General features: G+C 41.8%; 1 long non-coding RNA gene across 1 annotated transcript in view; it reads right to left on the bottom strand.

The window, feature by feature from the left end:
* Window positions 1-3,364: 3,364 nt before the first annotated feature.
* Window positions 3,365-11,833, bottom strand: part of LOC143669878 (uncharacterized) — a 159,575-nt gene continuing 151,106 nt past the window's right edge. The window contains exon 5 of the long non-coding RNA XR_013169103.1: window positions 3,365-4,194. This is a non-coding gene — a long non-coding RNA (uncharacterized LOC143669878). The remainder of the gene's footprint in view (window positions 4,195-11,833) is intronic.

The raw sequence follows: 11,833 nt of genomic DNA, 5'->3' as shown, positions 1-11,833 counted from the left end.
ACTAGGGCCCGTAAGACAAGGAAGGAATCTGCCTTCTGCCAGATACTTACTCTTGACTTTTTTTTTTTTTTAATGCTGTGGTTCATGTCTTATGGTGCATTATGTTTCTTCCCTGTGAGTTGACTGGCTAGCTTTGCTGGATTTGATTTAGAGATCTCACCTTCCTTCTTGTCCCATTACCCTGTTGGAATAACTTCTAGATTTCTGGTTGTAATTGTCTAGAAAAAAAAGTGGCCCCGATCTTTTGTTCTTAAAATTGGAAATGTTCAGAGGAGAGCTTTGGATTTTATCATCCAAGTCTTAATCACACCCTCTATCTCTGACACTATTGGAACATTCCAGAAATGGCGAGCTTTAGTTAATTGGCTTCTTTAGGTTATAGAATTAAATAGGATTATTCCATGTTTAAATCATGGCTCAAACAAGTTTCTGCTAAACTCCAAAGTGCCTAGAGCTTCAATCCTAGCTGAAAAATCTTGCATCTATTTTTATGTCAATAAATATGGTGTGATAAGCATAATGCTTTTTTAAATAATTCAGAATCCTGAATTTTTGATTGAAAAGTTCTTTGCTCTGATGAATGCCTATTCTTCCAGGTAGTTTACGAGCATTTTTGTGAGCAAAGATCAGGGCCTGTTTCCCATTTTGTCTCTGTGCAGCAGAGTATGAATACTTATTACGATGATTAATTTTATTGTAGGTTTATATATATAAGGGATAGGAGAGAGATTGTTCTAAATAATACTGACTTCAAGGTAAACCCTGGGTATGTAGTTTTTGTTTTTCACTAAGCTATCATATGAACGTAAGTGTTTATTTTTTCCCCTCCTGAAAGCAGAGGGAGAAAAATAACAGAATCAGAATTTTTACTGAAGAAGTGAGATTAGAGATTTTATTGTCCTAAGCTTTATTTCAGAGCTGAGGGGAGTGAGGCTCATGGTGACAAAACAAAGTGGCAAGGGAGCCTGGCCAGTTAATGGGTAGCTAAGATCATAGGGTTTAAAGCAAGTTACCCCTGCATTTGTAAACTAGTTCTGCCATTCACTAACCATGGACTTTTTCTTTTATTTACTTATTTTTTTTTTTTACATGGGCAGGCACCGGGAAGCGAACCCGGGTCCTCGGGCGTGGCAGGCAAGCACTCTTACCTGCTGAGCCACCATAACCCACCCTAACCATGGACTTTGAGAAATTGCCTTCTGAGTTCCTTTTTCCTGACTTACAAAAGAAAGGATTTTCTTGAGTAACTGTAAATATTTAAATGAGCTAGCTCTTATTTGTATCATGCCTGGGACATGATAAAGATTAATAAATGCTTCTCTTTATTAGGTTTACTTTATCAAGTACTTTTGTCTTCTATTTAATTTTACTTTCATTTTTATTTAATGGATGCTTTTTCACCATTCACAATCTTTTTCCTGCCTCTCAGGAAGGGTGGGTTTTAGTTGTAGGATGCCCCTTGGCTGGCGCAGAGCCTGGTGGGCTCTGCTGTTGCAGTTTGGAGGAGCTGGACTGGAGCTCAATTGCCCTAGCCTGAGGCAAAGCCACAGCATTTAAAGACCTGTTCGGTGCTCCATCCTCTTCCTGGCCAGTGCATGGAATGATAGGTGCTTTGAATAGTATTCTTAATTGAGGAATGAAAGATCCTGTCATAGAGAAAGATATTGCAGACCTGACGGAGCCCAGAAGAGAGGTGGAAGGTGGGAGGGGGCTCTTTTAGATACGTAAGAACCTTCCAGGTCCTCTCACATCAGTCCAGGTGGAAGGTCACCAGCCACTGAGCCTCAGCCCGCCTGTCCTATAAGCCTCAGGGCCTAGCTTTCTCTGAGCCTTAATCTAAAAGGCCAGGGAAGTAGGAGAACCCTGCCAAACAGGAATTAAAAATGACAAAACAGTTGATTAGATCTGAGGTGACAAGAATGAGAAATAAAAGCTATTAGAGCCCATTTGCAACATGCCCTCTGTGAGCCAAGTTTCAAGGTTTTCCTCCAAAGATTATTAATGGCATGACAGTATTTTCTGTGCAGGAATCTGATACATGAAATAACACCAGTGTACACATGCTGCATTCTAGATGGTAAGAGGGGCCTGCCCTCATTTATTTCGTTTCACAGATTTGAAGAGACACCCTAATTCGGCTGTCAAGGAGAGGCCCGTATAAGCACCCAGTACTTAGAGAAACAGATTTCCACAGTAAATAGTTTTCTTCTGGAGCAGTGATGGGCAAACTATGGCCCGTGGCCTGCCGCCTGCTTTTAGCATCGCCAACGACAGAAAAATTGCTTTTACATCTTCAAATGGTTGGAAAAATATCAGAAGAATATATCGCAACACATGAAAATGTTATGAAATTCAAATTTCAGTGTCCATAAATAAAGTTTTATTGGACTACAGCCACGCTCATTTGTTTGCACACTGTCTGTGGCTGCTTTCACACCACACTGGCAGAGTTGAGTAGTTGTGACAGAGACTGTGGGCCCACAGAGCCTGAATTATTTGCTCTCTGGTCCTTTACAGAAAAAATTTTCCAGCCCCTTTTCTCAAAGGTTGGGGGTATTGTTCCCCAAGATTTCTCAGCTAAACTACTGGCATTTCCTTTGCAAAAACGAAAAGTAGTCCTAACTAGCAAACTACTATGTAGATTTTCTACAGTGGAGTACAGCCTTATTTTAGAAATCACATAATCTCAATTTATCTGCTGCTCCCCAGGCACAAGCCTCTTAGTCCCCAGAACAAGTTTAGGGTTTTGTTAAAACTCATTGGAGTTTAAAAGCCCACTAGGCTCCACGCCACCAATTAGACCCAGGGGTACGCAGCAGTTCCAAAAGGCAAAGCAGATATCATTTTCTTTCAAAAGTCATTATACACTGAAATCTCCTGTGATTGGTTTTCTTGCATTTTATCTTGATTTATCAGAGTTAAGTGAGAGCCCAGAGAAGACATAAATCCTAATTATCTTCATACCCACCTCCGAGTCATCATGTAATCCTGTCTCACTCCCGTGACTAGACATTTTTTGCAAGGTTTAATAAATGGGATTTTTACTCCTTTTTACATAATTTCCCTCCTCCCCCCAAAATGGCTGAGCCTCAACATGCACTACCAGTTGAGTTCACAATACTAGTCTAATTCCAGAGTCTCAGATTTGCTTACAGAGCCATTTTCCAATTAGTTTTATAAATGAGAGCCAATGCAGTAAACTTGAAATGGTCAAAGATGCTGCTGTTGTTTGGACAACAGAATGAATGGAGATTGACAATGCCAGGAGTGACACCAGAGTGAGCGCCTCAGACACTACATTTTCATGGGAAGAGTGTTGAAACCATTCACTCAAAATCATGTTCAAAAGAGCCGTTAGGGGCTAAGGCCATTGGACTTGTTTTATAGTAGAGCAGATGGGCACACATATTCACAAATAGTGCAGAAAGGAAAATTTTGTGGTGAGAAACACTTAAATATCAACCTATTTAATACCTTCATTACAGAAAGTTGGTGGTAGAGCCAGTCTCTTGCTTCTCAATTGAACACTCTTTCAAAACAATAAACAGCAGACAGAGAACCGTTGGCTGGTGTTACAGTTGCTGGAGGGAGGGATTTTGCAATATATGTTTTTTTTTCTTCTTTGTATGCTGTATGGTGGGAGTCACATTTCATTCTTTTCCCATGTGCTTATGCCCTTATCGCAGGACCATTTGTTGGAGTTTTGTTTTGTTTTTCATTTGTTTGTTTGCTTATTTGTTCTGGGAGGTGCATGGGCGGGGAATCGAACCCAGGCCTGCCGCATGGCCAGTGACAATTCTACCTGAACTACCCTCGCACCTCCCGCAATGTATGGTATTTATAACGCAGAATGCTGCTTAGGTAGTCCTGAGGTGGAAGGAGGGAAATGACAGGAACTTTGAAAACTGCTGTTTTATCAGAAGAGGTAAAAGTTGGACAAATTGTTTCACTCTTGGCTAACAGTAGCTTCAGTATTAGGGCTCCATTGCAGGATGCATAATCTTTAGCTTGAACTATCGAATACACGTCAAGTGGCGCCCGAAAAGAATCCTGAGCCAAATACAGAAGCCAATCATAGAAGTGCATTTTCCACTTTAGTAAAGTTCTGTCCCGTAAATCCCCACAGCACTTTTTTCTCCTTTCCAGAATGCAGTGTCTCTCATCCATGGATATTGCGATTTCTTTCAATCAAATCTGGAAAAACAAAACAAAACAAAAACTTTATGTTTTGATGGTGATCTTTAAAAAGGCAGATGGTGGGAAAGTGTGGGGTTAAATTAAATGACTTCAAGGGGTGTTTAATTTTGGCTTTAAATTTTACTCTTTTTTAAAAAAATTCATCCCCGAGTTATAGCCGTCACATCCAACTGGATTGGAATTGTGAAACATTCGAGTTAATGGTCTTGCAACAAAGTAGCTCATACAGGAATCTGACAGAAATGGTGTCTGAGAGCTGGGACCGTGACACCATACCCAACTCACTGAACACAATCACAGTCACTTCAGAGCGTGGCAAGCAACAGGGACCCTATGACAAGAGAGTCTGCTTTAAGCAGTGGCCCCCATGCCTCCCTCTGGAGGTTGACAATAAATAAAATATTGGGGGATGAAATTTCACTTGAATAGATGCTGCCAGGGGTGCACCGCAGAGCTTTGCATAAGGTCCTCGAGTTCCTGCCCTTTGAGAAATGCAAAGGCTTGCTAATGTCAGTGGGTTACAGCCAGTGCTTTGGGGGTACATTTCCTAATAATTGAGACCCCCACTGGCCTTCACACCTGTTCATCCAGCTAATAGAGGGGTGGTACCACCAGAGGCTTGGCATTAAGCATGTTGTTATGCTTACTTCCTTCCAAAGAGCTGGAATGAATCTTCCAACCAGCACAAGACCACCTCTAGCCCAGACACTATCATGAAGGAGAGGAAGGTGAGAACAACTGCTCTATTTAGGTGCAAACATATATTTCTATATATAGAAAGCAGACAGGAACTCCTGCTCCATTGTGTAGCCACGGATGTATATGTATTGCATAAGGTGATTCTTCTCGGGGTGGGGGGAGGGGAGGGAGTAAAACCACAGCACTAATTGGCAGTGCGCAATTGTTATAATTAAGAGCCTCTTTAGCTAGAACAAAGTTTATTACTGTTGAAACTCAGAAAAGGAAAAAGGTGGTTGCGAGTTTCACCGGGGGAAAGTGTCAGCAGGTTGGAACTTGCCTTTCTCCTCTGCTTTTCTGACAGTCCCAGGAGACCTGAAACCTCTTTGACACTCACTGCAGCGATGACAGCTCCTCCCTGAAGACTCCATGGAGGCAAACAAATGCATTGTTCTCCTTGTCAACCCGCTATTGAAAGGTGATCGCAGCTGAGCCACCATTGGCCTCATTTGTTAGTGTTAGCAAGTGCAAGGCTGAAGCTCATTACCCCAAGAAAAGCGAAAGCTGAGAACAAGTTCCTGAAATCAGGCTGCTGAACTGAGGACCTGTCAGCCAGCCAGGAGCGAATAAGCATGCCACCTCTAGCTGGTGACGGAGGCCTGCCATGTGCCCGCCTTGAATTTCCCGGCTCTGGCCGATGGAATCTGGAACATGGAACTTTGGTTTTCTTTCCATCACTTCGTACTGCCTCCCTTTGGAGCTACAGAGTCTAATTATGGTGACCTTTAGGATCCCTTTGAACATCTGGCTTTTGCAGGCAGAAGTGTGGTCATTCCATCACCCTCATCCCTTAATACATTACCCCTAATGGTGTTACATTATAGACCTGGAATCGTTGCTTATGTGTCAGTCTAAATTATTAAACTGTGAGCTCCCTAAAGACAGGTGTTTGGAGGGCAGCTATGGGGTGGTGGGGAGCATGAACTTTGGCCTGGGTTCAAAAGCTGACTCAACCATATGTCAACAGGTCAAACCTTGAGCCTCTCCGAGACTCAGTTTCCCCATCCACACAATGAAGAAAGGAAGTAGGGAAGGTCTTTCAGCCCTTCCACCTAGGTTTATGATTTATATCTTTGAGGCTCATGTGGCCTCTTGGGGGAAAACATGCATAAATACAGAAGTTTGCCAAATGTTTGGGGCTTTAACAAACTATGAGTACTTAATGTCCTAATACCTGTGAAATCTCAGTTGATGACTTGGCTTTTCATGAAGCAGGAAGGGAAACGGAATAAAATCCTCAGGTGGTAATGATATGTTTCTGAGGGGGCAGCCCATGCACAGAGAGTTGGAATCTGGGAAGAAAGGATGCCACTCTCACTGCAACTCACATTCCTTGAAAGTGATTTATTTTAGAGGGGAAAATGATCCTCAGATTTTTTTTTCACTTTCTTTGTGGACATCTGAAGAAGATTGGGTATATCTTCTTTTCTTCCTGCCTCGCTTAAAAGCACAAATAAATGAGCCAGGTTTGATGCACTATGACATTCAGGGAAATTTTCCTTTTCTACCCAGATCTAAATGAATGCATTTGATGAGCTCATTTTATTTAGGGGCAAGTGGTCTGTGATGGGCAAGGAATAGAGTGACTCAGATTCTATTTCTAAAGTATGTATACCTTTTCAAAGTCACAGCACCTTTACAGGGAACTTATGACTCAGATTTTAAGTAAAACTTAACACACTGACTCTCTTATTCTGCCTACTGGTCATCCACTCTGCAGTATAAAACTTAGGCTAATCAAGGCTAATCCTGGACATTTCTGGCCCTAAAATCTCCCCCTACTTATTCCCCTTCTTACACCCCACTCCCCAAGTCCCCATTATGTAAAATCAGCAAGTTAAAAAAATATCTATGGTGCCTTCCAGCTAAATTAAAAAAAAACGAAAAAGCTATGATTTTATTATTCTCTGTATCCCAGTGCTGTGGTAGCTCTAATTTCAGGCTTGTCTTTAGTTCGTTGCTTTGCTTCACAGAGCAGGAGAATAGCTTAGATTGCAAAATGCATCCCAGAGCACAGCGCTGCAGAAGCCAGGAACAGGGCAAATGGATGCACAGCTAGTGGGAGCCTGGTAAGAAGAGGATCAGGGAGGGGCCTTGTTTCCTGATCGTAAAAAGCTTTGCTTGGCAGTTTGCCAAGCAGGGGGAATTGGGAGTGAAGGGATGGTAGAGAGTTTGGTTGAGAGTGCTCTTTCAAGGGTTTCTCCCCAACTTGGCTCTGTTGGAGAATTGGAAGGAAGGGGGGCTTGGCAGAGGGCTAAGGAAAAGGCCTGAAGGGACTAAGTCTGTTTCCTTCCCTATCTAATTCCAGGTGATAAACCACTATGTCCAGAGAGCACTGCTTTTTTCTTTTTTTAAATAATACTGGAGGCCAGAGCTTTCCTTGACATGAAAGAAGGTCATTGACTCACTCTTATTCTTACCATAGCATGTTTTCTCAGGCAATCCTATCAGACAGAAACCAGGATAAGTAATGCATAATTTAAAGTGTTGCGATGAGAATTAGATGAGATATAATGTGCAAACACAATCTGAAAGCTGTCGTATGTTAATTCAGCGAGGCAGGGGTAGAGCAGAGGAAGCATTGGTTCCGTAGACTAAGAACTGGGAAAGAACTGGGTTTGCATTTAGCATTTACTGGGACTTGAAACAAAGCATCTGTAAGTCACACTTTCTCTAACTTTAAAGAAATGTACAAGATGTTATTGTAATCGTTATAGGGAGAATTGGGGTTGGTAGTAATGACAGCAATAAGAATTTCTCTTCAAAAGGAGAATGAACCATTTCTAGGAACAGAGGCTTTCTCCTTGACTTTGATAATTTTCTCCTTGCAGGTGTCTCTCTACGAAGTTGACCAGGTCAAGGGTGTTCTAGTGACAAAAACTACAAATGACATTTTCAAATTCCCAGACCAACCCTTTAAAGTTGTCCAGCCAGGAGTCACTCACCCTGGGCACCTACGAGTGATATATATTTTCTTATATCTCCAGAAGGCATCAGAAAAATGATAAAACAAACTGGTAAAACGTTTAAGGTTGCCACAAAGATAATCTCAATGATAGCATAGCTGTACATAATTTATAAATGTTATGAGCATATGCAAAAACATGTTGTAGAGACAAAATTGTACTATCTGGGTGATGGAACTATGGAGGAGTTTTGCTTTTTTCCTATATATTTTTCTTTATTTTCTAAGTTCTCTTCAATGAGCATGTTTTTTTCTATTTAATCATTAAAAAATTTAATTTTCTCTACAGTGCTTGAGTTAGCCCAGCATTTTGTTGAAGCATAGTCTCTTCTCTCAAATGTAGTTGTGGCTCTTCTTTTACTGATATTTGCAGCCACACTTAAATACAAATGAAAGTTTTTCCCTGAGCTCTTTCCCACTTCCTTAAAGCCATCTGGTAGAAACTAACTGAGAAAAAGACTTACTTTCCTCTTTCCAGACCAGTTTTCCATTCCTTTATGGATCCTTAGCCAAAAAATATCAGACCTATTCCTATCCAAAAATGGTACCTACAATATCAAAAGTGGTTTTGATAGGAGGAGAGGAGGATTAGCTCAGAGTTGGGGTTTTGTACAAGGGAGTTGAGGACTATGCAAGGAAGTAACCATAGTGATGGGGCATCTAAACTGGGAAAAGAATGAGATGAAATTATTTGGTGGGGGGGAGGTGGGGTACAGAATAGTGAAGATATATCAGGCTTGAAGAATTAGTGATCTTAGTTAAGCCAAGGAATTTTTTTGGAGCAGTTTGCCTTGGAGAAATGAGCAGTTATGTAGGAAGTGGGGGTCAGATGTCTGGATATTAGAAATCAAGATTTGGATATTCCCACTTCAGTGTTGAAGTCACCAAGAGGAAAAACAGGAACATTGAGGGTAGGGAAGTGGGATGGAGGAAGGAGAAGGAATTGCTAAAATCTTCAGCAAATGAAAGTGAGAATTAAGGAGAGCACTTTGCAACTGAAAGAAGGGTGTGTACTTCAAACAGCAGGTAAGAACAATGACCTGGGAGCTGAGAAGAGGAGGAGGGAGGGAAGGAAACAAGGTGGAAGGTACTCTACCTCAAAGATGTACTGCAAGAAAACCCAGCCCCCACTTGAGAGCAGGGGGCGCTGATGGAAAGCAGGCTTGAGCATATGGACTAAGAAAACAGAGAAGAGTGTGAACAGAGAGGGGGTTTGCTGATGGCAAATCGCTAGGAAAGAACTTGGAAGGGTTGAGAAGGGTAGTTTTCTGCACGAGGCATGTGAGGCAATATCAAGAGCCAATGTATGGGTTTTGAGTCTTGGTGTCAAGGAATGATCAGGGAAGCCTAGACACATACAGAATGAGGTACAAAGAAGCACTGAATATAATTTGACTGATCCTGATGATTCCTTATGATAGCTGAATAAATCTTTCCTGGGATTGGTCTCTACAGAAGACTAAAGCAAAGAGGTGAGATGATGCCAAGGGGTGAGATGGCATATAAGGAAAAGGCAGGTGGCATTCTCTTTAGCATGCCATAGGCAATTTCAACTCCCAGGTAAAGAATATGAGGAAGGCTGGCAGTTCTTGGAAGGGATGTGGAACGATGTAAGAGTAAAGCATTTTTATTTTCTCCATTTGAAAAAAGCAATTGAAGAACTGGGAACAAGAGGCTCACATACACGCGCATGTACACACACACACACATACAGACACACACATAGAAAAATGTACGTCTGACGCTGGAAGCTTGTTTCACATGGCTAATTTCTTAACCTTCTATAAGTTCCACCTTCCATGCAGCTAATGGCTTTCTCTTTTAATCCACACTTTTTTTGTAATTTTATTTATCCTTGCATTAATAAAAGAGAGAAAAGAAGAAAGAGGAAAAAGTCTACACCAGTGCCCAGACCTGCTTCAAGGGGAACTTGGCCCCCAGACTGTTGAAAGAGGAGATACATGCACGTCCAATACTCCCTGAAAGCCAGCCCGGTCTTCTGTTGCCTCGTGGCAGACACATGAGTGATTTACTGCTTCTAACATCTCTTAGTTTGTAATAAAGTTTTCAGCAGCTCTTTTTAGCTGCTGCAACCTCTGCCCCTGTAAACACTCACACACAGGCACACACACGCACACACACACTGACTTCACTTTGTTCTTTTTTTCACATAATATTAACTCATAAACCTTTCAGCAAGTCACCCAGGTGGAAAAATCCCTTTGCTGAAAGAAGCATTCATTCAGGTCTGGGTGGTGGAGGACAGCAATTGGACAGGAGAGGGGAGTGGAAGAGAAGGGTGGAAGAGAAGAAAATGTCTGATGGGAAAGTTTTATGTGTGGGGAGGTAAGTATAAGCCTTGCAAGGCGTGCCCTCTTGATGACAGGTCTCCTCTCCTCCCTGACTGGTTGCCAGCATCTGCAGAAGCTGACACATCTGTCATTAAGGGAACAGGGGATGGAATTCATAATATACATATTCAAAGAAGTAGAGATTTGCGCCTAATACCCGGTGATGATAAGAAGGCTCAAGCAGATTCCGGTAAGCCTCCCTTGTTTAACAGGCCAGCATCCTGACAGGAAGTTGCCTTTTCCTTCCCATTATCCCACTTGCCCCTTGGGTTGACACTTTCAGCTCTGCTGCATCCTGCAATGCTCACTCCAAGCACCTGACCCCATCCTGTCCCTTGCAGCCATCTCAGCCCATTCACCTAATATTAATTAGTAAGTACATATGTTCGTTTCTTAGTGCTGCTATAACCCAGCACCACAAACTGGGGGTGGGGGGGGGTGGGGCTTGAAATGACAGAAATTTATTGACTCATAGTGCTGGGGGCTAGAAATATGAAATCAAGGTGTCAGCAGGGCCATGCCACCTCTGAAGTCTAGAGGGAAGAATCTGTCCCATGCCTCCCTCCTGACTTCTGTTGGTATTTTGCCAGCAATTCATGGCATCCTTTGCCTCAGTTGATTTTCTCCCTTCTGTCCTCTTCTCATAAGGACACCAGTCCTACTGAATTTAGTCCTACCCTAATCTAATTTGGCCTCCTTTTAACTAATTATAGCTTTATTAGGGTCTTGATCGTGTCTTTTCTGGAGGACACAATTCAGCCCATCACAGTATTCTAGAGCCATGTGGGAGGAAAGGGTCTGGGAGAATAATGCATTTGTAGAAAGAATTTAAGGAAAAGGAGAAGAAGAAAATTTGCGATTTCCTTTATTTCTCAAGGACTGGCATGTCATTATAAGGGCTTAAGATTTGAAAAAGGGTGAGCAATGCCGGGGCACAGATTAATCGGGTTTCCTCCAAAGAGGTCAGCTTGGCAGATGCTCCAGGAACTCCCAGGGCTCTGATGAAAGCCTCATGGATAAACTGAAGAGTTCCAGCCCTACCATGAAACACCTGTGCACTGACCTCATCCTTCAGAGATAGGATGGGAGAATTTCAGTCTTTGAATTCGGATTTTTTCCTACCTTATTCAGGATACTTGATGAGAGCATAGAATACCTACTGCTATGCAGCAAATTAGCTTTTTTTCTCAGAGGCAAGCTGCAAACTGGAAGCCAAGAAGCAGCAAAGTGTAAATATGCAAATACCAATAGAGACACAGCTTGAGTTAATGTACTTAGTAATTTTGTGTTCTCTCTCTTTCCTCTAGTATTCCAATACCACAGTGAGATTTTAAAAAACACTAATATAATCAAACAATGTTACTACTCATCAATATTTTTTCTTCCTTTGATTTTTCAGAAGTTCAACCATAAAGTGTAGCTTTTGTTTGTTTTTGTTTGGATATTTATCCTCCTTGGGCTTCACTGAGCTTGAATTTGTAAATTTATGTCTTCCAACAGATTGGACAAATTCTTGGCCTTTAATTTTCCAAATATTTTTTTTCTACCCCACTCTCTCTCTGTTCTCCTTTTGGTATTTCAA

The sequence above is a fragment of the Tamandua tetradactyla genome, chromosome 26, assembly GCF_023851605.1.
Source record: "Tamandua tetradactyla isolate mTamTet1 chromosome 26, mTamTet1.pri, whole genome shotgun sequence".
In the NCBI taxonomy this organism is placed as follows: domain Eukaryota; kingdom Metazoa; phylum Chordata; class Mammalia; order Pilosa; family Myrmecophagidae; genus Tamandua; species Tamandua tetradactyla.
This window is presented reverse-complemented; position numbering and strand designations above follow the sequence as displayed.